The sequence below is a fragment of the Argiope bruennichi genome, chromosome 11 (genome assembly GCF_947563725.1).
Source record: "Argiope bruennichi chromosome 11, qqArgBrue1.1, whole genome shotgun sequence".
Lineage (NCBI taxonomy): Eukaryota > Metazoa > Arthropoda > Arachnida > Araneae > Araneidae > Argiope > Argiope bruennichi.
Genome location: NC_079161.1, coordinates 3,622,720 through 3,639,361, shown reverse-complemented (window position 1 = coordinate 3,639,361; position 16,642 = coordinate 3,622,720).

Below are 16,642 nucleotides of genomic sequence, written 5' to 3'. Positions count from 1 at the left end.
ATGAGATTTCTACAACGCGTCCATCAGAAAATTCAATTACAGAATTCACATCGATTCTGATATCTATACGCTTTCAATAACATAAATTGAGTTAACCTGTTCTTAATAAAAGGACATGGGATTAAAATCTTAGAAAACTGAGAAATGAAACGACTGTGAATTCTAAAGGGCAGAGAAAATTTGAGGAATCGACCATTAGCCCAAAGTCTGTGTGCTTCGTGAAAGCTTTTGAAACTGTTTCTCTTCATTTTAGTTTCTCTCTGTAGTTCTATTTCACTTAATATTATATACCCTATATTACCTACCCTATTCATACACCATAATATCATTAATATTATATTATAACAATACCCAATTATTAGTATATACTCTAATAATATTTTTAAAATTGCAGAAATAATTCTTTATCTAGCCTTTTGTTCCTAATCATGGACTCAACCATTGACTGAGCCAATATATATATATATTTATTTATTTTCCTTGTTTATTTCATTTACTTTTTTTTCATTTATTTATTAATATATTTTCTCTTTTCTTTAAAATTATTTTATTTTCTGCCTTCTAAGTTTAAACTACCTATCTTTAGTTAATTTTATTATTTACTTATTATGTTAAATGATACTCTTATTGTGGAATATTATGCAGACTCTTCTGCTTGAGACATTTAGACTTTCTGCGCGTTTGCTTTTTATGCCTGATCCTTTGTTTTTTGGACCGTTTTTTTATTATTATTTTCTTTGCCTGTCTTTAGCTTCACTTTTATCTAGTTCACATGCGTATAAAAGCATATCATATGCATATCTTTTAAGGTTTATTTATATACTTTTTAAATTTTAATTATGAGCTTTTTATCGGTGGCAAGCCACTTTTGGCACACATCTCATCATTATCAAAAATACCCTCATATTAAATTATATTTTAAAACATTCAAATGTTGAAAAAGGAGAAAAAATTCATTCTATTCAGTAAATTCATGCTTTTTTCAATAAAGCTCAATATCATTGGAAACTAAACAAAAATAAGAGGGAGGGGGGGGGAGAATAAGAATAACAAAAATGGCAATTTACGCCACATTTTTAAATAGGGAATCGTACCGACGTTTCCAATACCACAGTTTGCCTCACCATTAGTTCAAAACTCTAGTGAAGAAGGCCTTTAAAACTATTTTCTCATATGAAAGTCCATTTATGTCCACCTGCGAATAAACTGAACAGAAATGAATGGAAAAATGCATTGTAACCGGCGATTATACTAGAAAGTATTCTTTACGGAACCAGAATGTGTGCAAGCAAGAGCCTCTTCATAGTTACATGTTGGATAATAATACATTCTTATACTGAAATCAAATGTCTATTTGAGGGTAATGTGTGATTTCAAAGATATGTTATTCACTGATCTGTAAACAATACGACTGTTTCATATTAAAGAAAAAGGCAATTATAGAAAAAACAAGATTACAATTTGACCGGAATCTCTACACTAATTGATTTATCTATTCTGTAGCTCCCAAAAAGTTTATCACCAAAAACAGACAAAAAAAAATTCTCGGAAGAAGTGGGTTGTCCATCACATCTAGCCACAAAGGACATAAAATTAAAAAAAAAAATGAGCTGATTGTTTTGCAACTTTACAATAGAGAGAAATCTTCCACGCATTTATGCTATTAAAATAGTTTGCGTTAAAGAATTTGCAGAAGCAAAATATAGACACCAATTCGATTCCTAAACGTCAATACCATGGAGTAAATTCAGATAATCTACTGGGGCAGACGGCCACTCGAAGTTCTCAACTTGAATTGTCCGTAGGATGTAGTTTTCTCTTTCCCTTCAGATGACAAACAACTTAATTCCAAGCTTAGAAAACCTATCCAAAGGGTGAATTTTAATTAGAAGATTATATTTATTTAGTCTTTAGTTCATTAACGTTTACATTTCATAGTTTTCCCCACTAACAAATTTGTGTGCAAATACCCTTTCAGAAATTGGTTACAAAGTTGTTATTTTATTCATAAATTTGATAGTTAAAAATTCAAAGTTGTTATTTTATTCATAAATTTGATAATTTAGCCAATTTTCATGCGTCAACTTAAGTTCAAGGTCAAGTTCGACTCAGAAAAAAAATTTTCCTTAACTTTGTGACATAAATCAAAGTTATAGTTATTTCTTATGATGAAAGAAGTTTTCATTCTAATTTTCATTCTGTGATCATGCATTATTCTTTTGAGGAGCAGTATTCCACTATGTGGAATACCTAATGTCGCTCTATTCTAAAGTCATTAAATAAAATCACAAATAAAAAAAAAGACTTAGGATTCTCATTTAACTTTCTGTTTTAACAATATGTGGCAGATTAAATCAAGCAGATCCATCATTTTTAGCAACACCTCGCTATGTTAAAGCCTACTTTGTCAAGAATTTTGTTAATTTTTTCTAGTAAAAATAATTGTTAAAAAAAATTCAACTCTGTTTTAATGTTTGCATCATAAAATATTTATTCTGAATATTTTAAAATTTGTTAAAGGGAAAGCAAACGCCTAATCGTTGTTTAAATTAGGTGTTCGGTTAACTGGAACACTGCTCCAATCGTTTTACACGGCAAGTCGCTTCTTCATTTCCTGCTCTTTTTCGTGAAAAATGAACTCATTTCGAGGAATATTGTTTGGTAAGATTAGGATTCTTGGAAATTAGCCACCCTAACTGTGAATTTACAAAGTTTTTTTTTTCTTAATAAGTAGCTTTGTTTTTCTTTACTTCGACAGGGAGTTCACTGCTCTTTATTTTGAGTTTCGCTGTCTTTTGTGTCATAAAATTATGTAAATATTTTTTAATTATATATATGATAGGTACCGTTTTATTTTAAATATAATTGAAGTTAGATTTTTTTTACTGTAAATTAATTGTATTGAAAATGGCGGAGATAGATACACTAAGTACCGAAAATGCTTCAAGCGTTGTCCTCGAATCGGGAATCTGAGCACGCTTCATTGTGGTGCACCTGGGTCTTATTGAATTTACTATACAGGTATACAGGTACATGTTTTTCTTTTTTTTTTTAATCTAATTCCAGAGATTTAACTCATTTTCGCGCGTCACTGCAATGCTCACTTAGTCGCACTTTTCAGAACTCTGCTTCTAACCGATGGGAACTGTTAGTGCAGTTTTCACGAAATTTAACCTTTGTAATACTTTCGGCCTAAATAGGTAACCGATAACTTTTCTTAAAAAATTTGAGTCTAAAGTTTAAAGGGTAGTGCTCAGCAAAGTGTTACGGCAACATTTATTAGCTACATTGAAGGAGATTGCAAAATAATCATTCTGTAATTCACAAATATTTTCTTCCGTTTCTTTTTAGATAATGCAGTTTTATTTCAGTTTGCTTATTCATCTCTGTTTAAATCGTTTGACAGTCTTTTAATTCATACTTTTAAGCTAAAATGAATGAGGATATCGTCAATTTTTTTAAAAAAATTATGAAACATTTCTATTTGAAATGAATAAAGCTGTATTAAAAAACCCACTTTATAATAGAGTGAGTGGTCTCCTGGAACATTCTCTCGTACATTCTATTCATTGTAAGTACTATCCCAGAGAGTGCCTTGCATAGCATTGACTTACAATAGTCAGAAAATATTAACATTTGGTGCGAATTTTGAGTTTTTAAGGAATCTGCCGTGTGATCCTAGTCAAGTTTTTTGGCTATTCATTCCTTCCATGAAGTTAATAGCACCGAGTCGGATTTATGCTTTAGACATATTTTTAGAAACCTATTGAAACGAAAATTTGATGCAGAAACATTACAATTGTAGTTACAAAGTCACATAGCAGATTTGATATATTTAAGTCATTGTGTTTTTGAGTTACCGAGTTTTCATGTTCTTTAAATCACAGACCGACAGACAGACCTAGCTGAATTTGTCTCAAAATTGAATAGGTTCAGTCCATACGTTCTATAGATATTAAACAATTGTACAAAATTTATCTATCTCGTTCTCTTCATTTTGTAGTTATTTTGTTGACTTACATTCGAACAACCAGACAGACAGACTTCTTCTGACCGAATTTCGCTCAAAATTTGATAGAAATCTACAAATTTGCTATATAAACCGTATATTAAATATCATCTATTTAGTTGAAAGCGTTTTTTTTCTCAGTTTTTCTTTGTCACAGATATACAAGCAGATATAAGGCCAAAAAAGTTTCGAGCTCATGAAGATCTGAAACTAGGAAATTCGTCAAAATATCAAATTCGAATTTTTAAAGATTACAATACCTGCTCTTTACTTCGTGTACGAGAAAGTAAATAGGAATAAACACATTTGTCAATAGTGCAGTAACGATGCTTGATGCGATTTTTTTCCATCCCAATCGACTCCAGTAGCTTAGTAAAAGTAAACGGTGCTTGAGGCATATCATTATTTTTTCCGCTCAAATCCGCACCGATAGTTTAGCAATGGCATGCGTGCATTTCTTTTCCCCTAAAATCATCGTCATTAGATTAGAGAGACTAAATGGAGCCTGGAACTTTGCGTAGTTTTTCTCGCCCTAAAGTTCATCCAAGACTTGGTGAAAATAAACATTCTCTGGGGCATTGTATTATTTATACATCCTTTCATCATACAGATCTTTATAAATTTTATAAGCGTGATATCCATAATCTAGAAAACTGGTACTTAGGCCAATGAGGGCCTCTTTAAGTCTTTCATTCAATTCTTTGGATTAAAAAAATTCTGTTGTTTTAATTGGCTTCTAATAGGTGTGAATCTGGAGACATGGAAGCGACAGAAAACAATGGAGTTCTTATCTATATTATTTCTCCCAAGGTTAATAACTTCTTTTCTTGTTACGGCTGATGATTTTCTAACTAAATAATTTAATGGACATTAAAAGATTGAAATTTTTAATAAATATCTCATTTATATCTACAATTACATTATTTTTTTTATTCTTGCATGTGCCAAAAAAATTATAATATCCAAACCTATTTGACATTATACAGAGCATAATAGGGAAATATGAATGTAATAAAAGTAAAATGTTTATTAGAAAACTATCTAACAAAATTTCATTTTTTTTTTGTAATACGAAAATCTCTGGATTGAGTTCGATTATTCTCAACTGAGAGCAAAATGGATGCGGAGAATTTTTAGACAGATATTGTTTCGAATTTTTTTAATGTTTCATTTCAGCTTTGAGAGAGATCGTTCAGCCTTATTACAGTGAATAATTATAATAAAAGTAAAATGTTTATTAGAAAACTATCTAACATAGTTTCATTTTTTTCTTGTGTTACGAAAATCTCTGGATTGAGTTCGATTATTTTCAACTGAGCGCAAAATGGATGCGGAGAATTTTTAGACAGACATTGTTTCGAATTTTTTTTAATGTTTCATTTCAGCTTTGAGAGAGATCGTTCAGCCTTATTACAGTGAATAATTATAATAAAAGTAAAATGTTTATTAGAAAACTATCTAACATAGTTTCATTTTTTTCTTGTGTTACGAAAATCTCTGGATTGAGTTCGATTATTTTCAACTGAGCGCAAAATGGATGCGGTGAATTTTTAGACAGATATTGTTTCGAATTTTTTTAATGTTTCATTTCAGCTTTGAGAGAGATCGTTCAGCCTTATTACAGTGAATAATTAATTACAGTCTATACATTAAATATGAGCATAATGCATACTTCTCATAGGTCAGAAACACTCATTAAAGGTGCACTGTGATTGCTCATCAGCAATTCTGCTGATCTTTTGATAAAATTAATCTTTAACTAAAGGGACCTGGGATGGATTTATTAATGATACTTACTTGCCTTGTTTTGTAGAGTCCAAAATTCTCGGACGGTCATGACCATCCTCTAGAGCTAGTCCGCTGAACGAGAACTGTCCAAAGCCAAAGAAATGATGCTGGGCGCGCAATAGTTCTCCAAGCATTGACGGGCATGTGGCCATATGCAAATCGAAAGAAGGGAAAGCAGATCTACTCTCTTCATAAGAACACACATTGCTTTTGGTTTTTGATTTGCCTTACCTGATCTACTTAAAAAATCTGTTTATTCTTTTTAGAATATCTGATTGCAGAATCCTACCAGAACACTCTTACAAAATCTTCATTCTTCCGCTTACTCTCTGGCAATCTCAGCCCAAAGCCTTTTTTAATTATCTAAATTAGCTTGCACAGCGGTAAGATTTGGAAGCGGAATCGATATAATTTGACAACTGATAATTGAGATTCCAAATATCATGTTTAGTTTATTAAAGCAGAAATAAATTTTATTTATATAAGATATGAATAATTATTATATAAATGAGTACTATTTAATAATAGAATTTTTCAGGAAAAGGGAAAATATTTAACATAAGTTTTTAGATGGAAAGTGACAATATAGTAACTTCTCAAAGAATGGATCAAACGCATTTTGTTAATGACCAATAGTTACGATAGTGTGAAAGATGATCGGCAACTATACAGTTACCTATCAGATAATAAACACAATATTTTCAAAGATATTTCTGTTCTAAATGTTCGTTTCATGCCGAATGAATATATTAATTATAATTGAGAAACAACTTTTAGAACACATTCTAATAGAAAAAAGTATTTTCAGGATATTGTGCCCCGAAAACCAGATATCGCAATTTCAAAGCAGATGTTCTAGTTATTATACTGGTAGATATATTTCAAGAGTGATTGTTTAAAACAGGCTAATGAACAGACACTTTTTCATGAGAGTGAAAATTTATGAATACGCCGATTGACTAAAATGAAAATTTTCATATTACCGAGTGGTAACTGAAAATGAACAAACACTTGCAACGCTAAAATGGCTCTATTATCAAGCCGTTTTTAACATCTAACTTTTTGAAATTGAATGGCAACGAATCAGAAGCGTGCAGCCGCTTTTTAAAGAGAAAGAGAATACATTTTTTTTCCAACAGGGATGAAAAATGAAAACATTTCCGAGTTCATTACCTACATTGTATTAAGGCAGAAAAAGTTTTTAAATATTTAAAATATTCTAAAAGTAATTTCAGCTGAGCGGAAACGAAGCACAACAAAACATTCAAAGCGAACTCAAAAATTTCTTAGAATACGAGAAAAACTTCAATTTTTCGAGAGCAGTAAACAAAATGGCACTGCGATGGATTGAACGGAAAAAGAATTTAAACAGCAATGATGATAAAAATTTCATTTCTGTTTCCATTTACACATCGCTGTCTGATTACGAAGAAAAGTGAAGTGAGTCTGTTTTCTTAGTGTTGGAAGCAGTGAACTGCGTTTTGATGCGATTTCTGTGGCAGCTAATATATTCATATTTTATCGAATGAATTCTGATTTGCACTATGATATATTATGTCAAATTTTCTTAGTCATTAAACAATATTGCGCATAGTGCTTTCAAAAAGTGATAATTCATTTAACGAAATAACAAGTAAATTTATACGGTTACATTAAACGAATATGCAAATGCCGTAAAAAGTTAATTATCCAGAAAATAAAGCGGAACAGGCTCTATCAGCAATCCAAACCTGCAACATCGGCAATCCAATCCTTCGACATTCGTCATCCAATATAATTAAAATAATGAAAAATCTTTTGGCGATTTTGTCTTTTCATTCCTGCAAAGTTAAACCTGTGCACATATTTCAGGACGGAGTCTCAAAGGTTCGCGAAACTTTGTCATTTCAGTTCTTAGCGGAAATGACTTTTGATGTCATTTGGCCATGGAAGATTCTGTTGAGTGATGAAGCCACTCTTGCATCCATGGGCAAATGAACAACCACAATTGTCGAATTTGAACAGCATTAGAAATGTTAAATAATATAAAATGTGTGAACCCTCACGCTATCCAGGACACACCCTCTTGCATCCCGAGAAGATGGCATTATGGTGTAGTTTTTAGGCTACCTTTATTTTTGGACCGTATTTCTTAGAAGAGATAACTGCAAATGTAATTTCAAACGCGTTTCGTCACAGCAAAGTGGTATCATGCTATGGTTAGAAATTCTGTAATCCTTCAACTGCAACAGCGTGGATGTATTTCATGCAGTATGGCGCCCCTCTTCACATTGATCGTCGCGTCTAGCAATTGCTAAGACAGTATTTAGCAGGTGCATGGGTCATCAGCCATCATTTCCCAAAGGTATCTTTTTTCTCGAGATATTATTCCCAGTGACTTTTGGTTGCGGAATTTATTGAAGGACCGCCAGAAACCAGCATGCGTATCAGATCTGAAGGACATGATTCAGTGCCATGTTTTTGATATTCCTGCAGACTTACACCGGTCTGAGGAAGATGCAATTCTGCGATTAGAACACTAAATGTTTTATGTACATTATAGCCTCCCCTTCAACGGAGTTTTGTAATAAGTTATTTTTATTTGATACATTTCAAGTGCATCATTTGAATTTTCTGTAGTTCAAATCTAATTGCATTTGGACCAATAGAATGCATTCTAGAGCTCACTGAAGAGGAAAACTTATCTTTTGCTAATTAAGCATTTCGTACGGCTTACTTTTGAAATTCTGTGTTGTTCTGGCCTACTATTTTTGTGGAAAGAGAATGCAATCTGAATTTTTTGAACGTGTATGAACTTAAATCTGAATGTAATTATGAATTAATGATTGATTTATTTTATTTGTCCTGTTCAATGACGCCCAAAACTAAAAACACGAATAGATTCTCGATCTATTGATGAAGTTCATCCAATATTTGCCACAATTTTGTTAATAAAACCAAATTTGGATTTCAACTCTGCAGCTCGTTACGACTTTCAGTTATTGTGCACAAATGCAAACAGCAAATTTCTCAGAAACTGATATCATAAAAATTGGATACAAATCAACAGTTTTGTGTAAAGACAAGCTACCACCATTGAATCATTCGTTTTTTAACCATCTTTCTCACAGACATGTATAATCTTAGAAATTTGTTTTTCAGATAGAAGGTTGTCTAAAACTTAAAGATTAATGAAAGCATCAAAGCAGTTTGCTTTTATGATTGCATTTTTTTTCTCCTGAAAAATATAAAATAGTAGTTCTTCTAATGAAAATAGAAATACGGCTTTCAAAGATATATTCGTAGCTGCTTGAAAGATACATAGTGTTATATCAACCAGATCCTTTTTTTTCTATTTAATACCATTAAAAATGCCATGACACTCATTTTCCTTTCCGTTTTCGCCATTCTATGTGTAACAACTCTTTTGTAGACGGGCTTTCTTCTTTGTCAGGAAGCGTATTTATGAACTCTTGATAAATAACTACGGAAGGAAGATAGAAACAAGAACACTTCAGGTTTCTTTCTTAATCGCAAATATCTATTGCACATGTTTTGGAGGTGCTCATCATTTCGTGGCAAAAAATCGCTTATTCTCTGATGCACAATTCAAACCTTTCAATCCATGAGGAAATCAAATTGAGAATTTGGTCAGTAGTTTTTTGTCCCCGCTTTCAAGAAATGGAAAAAATTGAAATATTTATCTGTATTATCACTAAAAATCCAGAAAACGCAGTACAATATGTTGCTAAATGTGAAATAATCTCAATTATTCTAAACTTTGAACTTTTTAACAAGTTAAATATTTAAAATCAAAACTATTTTTATGATGCATAACAATGAACTGCGATTACTTAAAATGAATCTTGGGTAAATTCCCAGCACATTAGAACTTAAATGCTTTCATCATTTATAATAGAGGTTAAAAGAATATCTCTGCGTTTTAGATACAGCAAGGAGTCCCGATGGAAGCATTCTAGTTTAGATGAAACATTAAACTTATAAAGATTTATCTTTAGATTGCTTTCACATATTCGGTACGCCTACGAACAAATAAATATTTAATTCATGGATAGATTGAGTTGGAAATCCACTCACCTTATGTAAATCTTTGCTCAATTTTTTCTCCAGATTTTCTATCTTGGGAAGTCGTTTTTACATAGATATGGAACGACATATAGACAAAATTCCTATCGACAATTTCGTCCAAACATTAAAATAAAATCAACAAGTTTTCTGAAAAGACCACAATACCATGTTTTATAATTACATTTTTTTGCATCATGCGCTTACTGAAAAACAAAACAGATATATTTGGGAAGATGTACTCATCGAATTCTGAAAAGAATTGTTAAAATCATCAAAAATCTCGAACCCGAATCGTTTCTTGAATACAATTCTTCCTCTTTATTCAGTTCGGATCTCAGAAAATAACAAACTAGATAATCCTTCATTTATGCTCTAGGCCACTCGTCCTCCCAACAAATTTTTATCCATTTCAGTCATGCGAAGTTCTCAGACCCCCCCCTCCCTCCCAGATCTTTATTCTCTGCTTATAAAAATGTTGGGCCGCTCTCGTTTGAGAAAACGGAATGCTCTTCATTCCCGCAATCTTCCGAAAGTGCGTTTCACGATGCGCTTTTTTTCCGCTGATTTCAGGCACATGCGGAACTCAGTTTTGGTTTCGACAAACATTCTCGGGCTACTTAATATCTTGTCACAGACTTTATTCCGATTTCAAATCTTGATCCGCTTTTTGTTTTTCTCGGTGGCTTGATGGAAGATCTTTGGAGTAGGAGGAAATGTTCTAGCGTTGCAAGGATTACATGGGATTAAGAAAAAGTAAAAGAACATGGGTAATGGATAACCCTCTAATCCTTTAAAATCTCTTCTTTCACTTCTTTGATCGAGGGTTTTTGTTTTATGATGATTTTTTAAAAAAAAGAGCGTTACATGGTGCAAGGCTATTTTAAAAAGTTTTCTCTTGTAATGTTAAACACCTTATAGCGAAATAATCTCAAAGTGAAGTCATTTTAAATTAATTGCAGGATAAAATGAGAAAAAATATGTAAAATTTTGATAGCTAAACATTTTTCTACAAAAACTCCTTCATTTTATCTTAGAAAGTTTCGTCTGTTTCTTTATGTTATTGATAAAATGTTATCTTTTAAAATCTCTCATCCATTAAATAGGTAAAAATCAGAAAAGAATGTTCGAAATTGCGGATTTTTAAGAAGAAATAAATGAATGATTTTATTTTCCCAATTCTTTAGGAGATAAGATATTTAGTATTCCTTTTTGCTCATGCATTCGACATCCTTTTTTCTCTTAAGATCATATTATCATGATGCATCATTCAAACGGCAGGATAATATTAATTTTTCTGACGTCAGAATACGAAATATTCATCGGTTATAGATAATTTTCTGTAAATGAAGTACCTAAAATCCCTATTTATTCCATAATTCATACAGCATACGCGTCATTAACGAAAATTGTGGCACATTTAAGCAATCAAATTTAATAAAAATTCATAAAAGTTACTGAGTAGCGAAGATGAATAAATAAATAGACTTGAATGTCTTCCAGCTCTGAAAATATGCTAGGCATAAAAAACCGCATTTGTTATTGTTAAAGATTATTATGTCATTTGCCATTAAAATTTAATTTGCAAATAATGAAAATAAATCTTCTTTCTGTAAAAAACTTAAGATTTAATTTCATTCATTTAGCTCTTTACATTTTCAAGATATCGCGTTCATATAATCACGAGTGAGCAGACTGACAAAATCCTTTGATCATGTTATTTAGCATTCAAAAAGAATTCGACTATTAATCATATATTTCATATCTTTGTAGAAAAGAAATTTTCTACGCATATATTGCAACACGCACTCTTCAATATTCTTTAATACTATGCATAATGGAGAAAAAAAAATCACAATACCTCCCCCTTTATCTTCGCGTGTATTGATTTTACCCCCGGACTCAAAACTGGATCCGTACTGAAGAAAACACTCGGAATATAAAGACTGAGACAATTCTTTTTATACAAGTTGGAATTTAAATCTATAGATTGCGATTACTATGTGTTATGCAATTGAAAACAATTCGATGTTATCTTTCATTAAATGGCTGTTTTCTGTTTTTTTTTCCAGCTTCAGAAAATTAATTATTGACATCTTCAGGGTAGCATGATTCGCCATTCAGTAAGATCGAATGCATCGTGTTGCGAATGTATCCAAATGAGCATAGGGAGAAACAAATAAATTATGATTGCTCTGGTATTCATAGCATATACGGATAGATTATGGATGATTCGGCTGAAAGAAGAAGTGGAATATCAGCCCTCTCCAAACACAAACATACAGAATAAAGCCCAGATAAAAATTCAAAAGCATTTTTTTTAATAATAATAATTAATGAGATTTTTAAAGAATGTTAAAATTAGAGCTATTTTCTTTCTGTGGACACTAAGAAAAGAATTTTGGAATTTTCGTGAGAATAAATGAGAGCATATATTGGATTTTTACTTTCTCGTATGCGAAGAAAGAGAATATTGTAATCCACGAAAAAGATAATACTTTAAATGAGAGGCTAGATTAGAATTTCAGTTCTTTGAAATATTGTTATGATTATAATTATTTCATTTAATTATTACTATATCATTCCTATATTTAATTATGTTTTAAAATCTTTAGTCTTTTAGGCTTATTAAGAAAACAAATACAAGCAAACTAACAATAGTTATAGGTAGTAAATATTTGCATTTTATCTATTCTGAACAGAATTAAAATAAATTTTTAAAAAAATGAAATCTCTGATCGCAGATTTCAAGTTATTATGTGAGAATATTATTATTTTTAAGTCCTTGTCTTAATTAATTTAAGTCATTAACCAGTTTAAACCGGTTTACAAGAGCTCCAAAACTTTTTTGCCAGCCAAGAAAAAATTGAAAATGAAAATTGCTATTTATGCTTTATTCATTGCTTACACGATTTCGAGCCTCAAAAGCCCTTAACCAAAACAACATCATGTTCTCACAAAAAAGAATGCCACGTTTGGAAGCTGAATAACGACCGTTTCCGTCGCAATTCGATTTCCCAATGATAAACTATTTACCAATAAACTTTTAAACATTTTAATTTATATAGAATTTTTAAGAAAACAATAGCTTTGTAAATACAAACTGCTATTTTCTAATTTCTGAGATCATAAAACAGTTTCATAATGGATTAATCTGTTTCATAATGGATCTTAGAACAGGAGTCAAATCCTTCAATGTTTCCGATTTAAGAATGAGTGAAGTGATATTTCCCCAATGGGAGAAAGAGAAAATACTTTTATCAAAACTGTGATTAAACGCGAGGGCAGTTTTTTTTTAACATATTATAAAAATTAAATTATATAGTTTCCTCCGAAAAAAATTACATTCCATGAAAATAACAGCTATGATATCATAGCTCTACGTCAACCTTTTAAAAACGCATCTGCTATCAAAGAAGCATACATAATAATAAAGCAATACTGGTGAAAGTAGGTAAAACATATATGCGATTAAAAGATTATGATGAAAATTGCCAATTATGCTTTATTCATCGCCTACGCAATTTCGAGCTTAAATATTCATTGCCTACGCGTATTAGAGCTTCAAAAACCCATAAACAAAACAACATCATGCTCTCAGATGATAATAATAATCATTTTATTTTATTTTAAATGAAAGATAAAATTCAAAATTACTATTTAATGGCCTTTAAAAGAATTTAAAACTTTCCGAATGTACGTAGAGTGGCTTATTGATTTCGCAACTCAGATATTAAAGTATTTGCATTAAAAGTCTTTAAAATTTCTGCATCTCTGGGCACTTTTAATGCTTGAGAAAATACATTTCTGAAAAATGTAAGATAAGTCTTATAAACAGAAACGAAAAATTGTAAGGTGCAATATTAAAGACTTATAAAGAAAAGAATGAATAGTCAATACTCTGAAAACCTATCTCAAACACCGAATTTTCTTTAAAACTCTTCTCTTGTAACATTTCCAGTTCAGTGATTCCATCGTGATGGCTGACATTTTGTTTAATCGAAAGATGTATATTTACTTTCCACTCGATTTGGCACCAAAAACGAAAGATCAAGATAAGATTAATTTCTCGTCAAGTGTGCATTCCTGAATTTCATCTTTCTCAAAAGAGGAAAAAAGTGCACGAGATGTTGTAATCTTCCCTGTCATCGGCATGTTGTTTTCCACTTAGTCTTTGAAACGGTAATTAGTTCTGCTTTTTGAGAGAGACAGACAAATTCACCGGGATAGTATTTCCATTAAAGATATTAATTTTGATTCTATTATAGTTTTTAAAATTTCAGTTAGAATTTTAAGGTCGGCATTGACGGAAAAATGAATGATTCGCAGATACTTTTCCTAGAAAATCACAGTCTTACTAAATCGCATGCAAAATGGTTTTAGTGTTTTGTAAGAGAGAATCTGTTTGTCTTGCATATCCAAAGCTCAGTATTTTAATTATCCTTGAAAATTCTTATTTTTAGGTTTCGGACGCATGTTGAAAGAATTGTATAGTTGCAAAGATTTTGTCAGAGAATAATTTCGGAATGGAAAATAGGCTTGATTAGAAACATTGGGTTATAACATTTGGTTTTAATTCAATATGAAAGTTGTTTGGGGATGTTCATAATTTGTAACCGAAGTGAGATGACAAACTTGATTTAACTTTCCGCCGTTCACCAAATTAAAAATTGATCAAAGTTTTGGCGTTTTCAATTGGTGACGTCCAAAATATTATAGCCCAAAAGTAAAGTTATATCATTTCAAAATTTAAACAAATTTCTTTTTAATAACAATTTATAAGTTCTGAAAATCTTTCTTAAATTGACAATTTAAAAAACTTTGTTTGCTTATTTTTTAAATAATATATTCTATTGTTGCTCTGAAATTCAAACCATTTTTATTGCTTCGTCAAATATTTAGTCGCACGAATTTTTCATTGTTGAATGCCAAGAAAAAAAAGATTCTATTTAAAGTTCCAAGTAGTTTATAGGATAAATAAAAAAAGTGAAGTTACGGTACCACGTTTTTAACAGCACTCTGGCATCATGTTTCTTTAGAAACATTCGCGTGCACAATGAATCCGATGAAAATAAGACTATTAAAATAATACAATTCGTTCTTCCAAATAGTTTACTGAAGGAATCAGGAAGTTATTTCTAAGATATTTAATCGAAAGTAAATAAAACCAGCATCCCCGATGAACCAGCCGGTTGCTAAATGCAGCTAATAGAATTAATAAATTTCAAATATTTTTTTCAGCAGTTTGAAAGCAAAAGCGAAAGAAACGAACGATCAAGATATAGTTAGTTCCTCGTCAAGTATGCTTTTGTAATTTCAATTTTATCCTCAAGGACCACCAGAAATGCGGGGACAAGAAGCCGTTCGATCAGTAAAGGATTTCACATTTCCCTATAAAGCATAATAGTGCTGGTAAGACTGTGTTGGCAACAATCCTGATGACATTATGTACTTCCCATAAGGAGGAATCTGTCCTTTTATTAGAGCTCAAAGATCAAGTTTTACTAGCGAGATGCCGGCAATACAAGACCCTCAAACCGAAGTTGAATCAGGCTGAATCATTTATAGTTATTATCAATTAATTAGTAGAAACGAGAAATGAAACAGCAGCAACAAATACTGTGTAGCATACCGTTCCCTCCTAAATCTATCCTGCCGTACAAAAATAGCAAATATACTTTTTTGTTGAAAATTTAGTATCAGAAATAACTAAATAAATAAAATCAACATAACGAAATCACACAGAATCTACGCTCCCGTTATGTTGCATTCATAAACGTTTGATGCCTTTTTCAACTTGTTTTCGGTCATTTTGAGTCCAAAGATATGCTTTATGGAATATTGAACTCTGTGTACCACGATTTTTCTATCATGCAGTTTACAGAATGTATGTCAGTCTAAAAACATGAATGTAAATTATCACATTTTGCGAAGGAAGATTTCCAAAAATAGAAACATTAATGCAACGTAAATTTCGAGCTGTTTCTATAACAACACCTATAGCGTCTTTTGAATCACTGATTTTTCCTCTTTTATGGTAGGATATGCACTCTTACAATTTCCTACTAATTTAAATTTTTTACACATCAGGCAGCAATAAAAGGCAAAATCTAATCCTAAACGGAGAGCAAGAAAAAGTTTATTGTTGTTAATTATTTTCATTTAGGGAGAGAAACATTTTTGAACAATCCTATCACAAGGATCTACTCCCATTGGTATACTTCTAGCAAATTCGAGTATAAGAGCCATAGAAAATAGCGTAAGTAGAAAAATGGACAATCATAAAAATATTTCTGCAGTTATTGTCATTAAATACGAAAAACATTTTTGAAGTTTCATATCATAAGAATTTGGCCCCTTTCGAGTACATTTAGCGAATTTGCAGAAAAGAATAATAACAAAGAATAATATGAGCAGAGAAATAAGAAAAAAATAATAAGAAAAAGACTATTGCAATTAAATACTTTCATTTAAGAAGAGAAGAGAAACATTTTCAAAGAATCATATGATAAATATTTATTCTCGCTCGAGTACATCTAGTGAATTTGATTGAAAAAACCATAGAAAAACTGTTGGAATTTATTAGCAGCGATGCAACTACGAATATTATTGTACGACCAGGGAAACTAAAAAAACCTAAAAATATTCACCCTTTACCAGAACATTGGTACGAAAGTAATACATTGTTACTATGGAACAAGCATCCCGAGCTTATGGAATCTCTTCATGAAATGTGCACTTTATGAACATTCTAATAGAGCACTGTAAACATTCATTTGT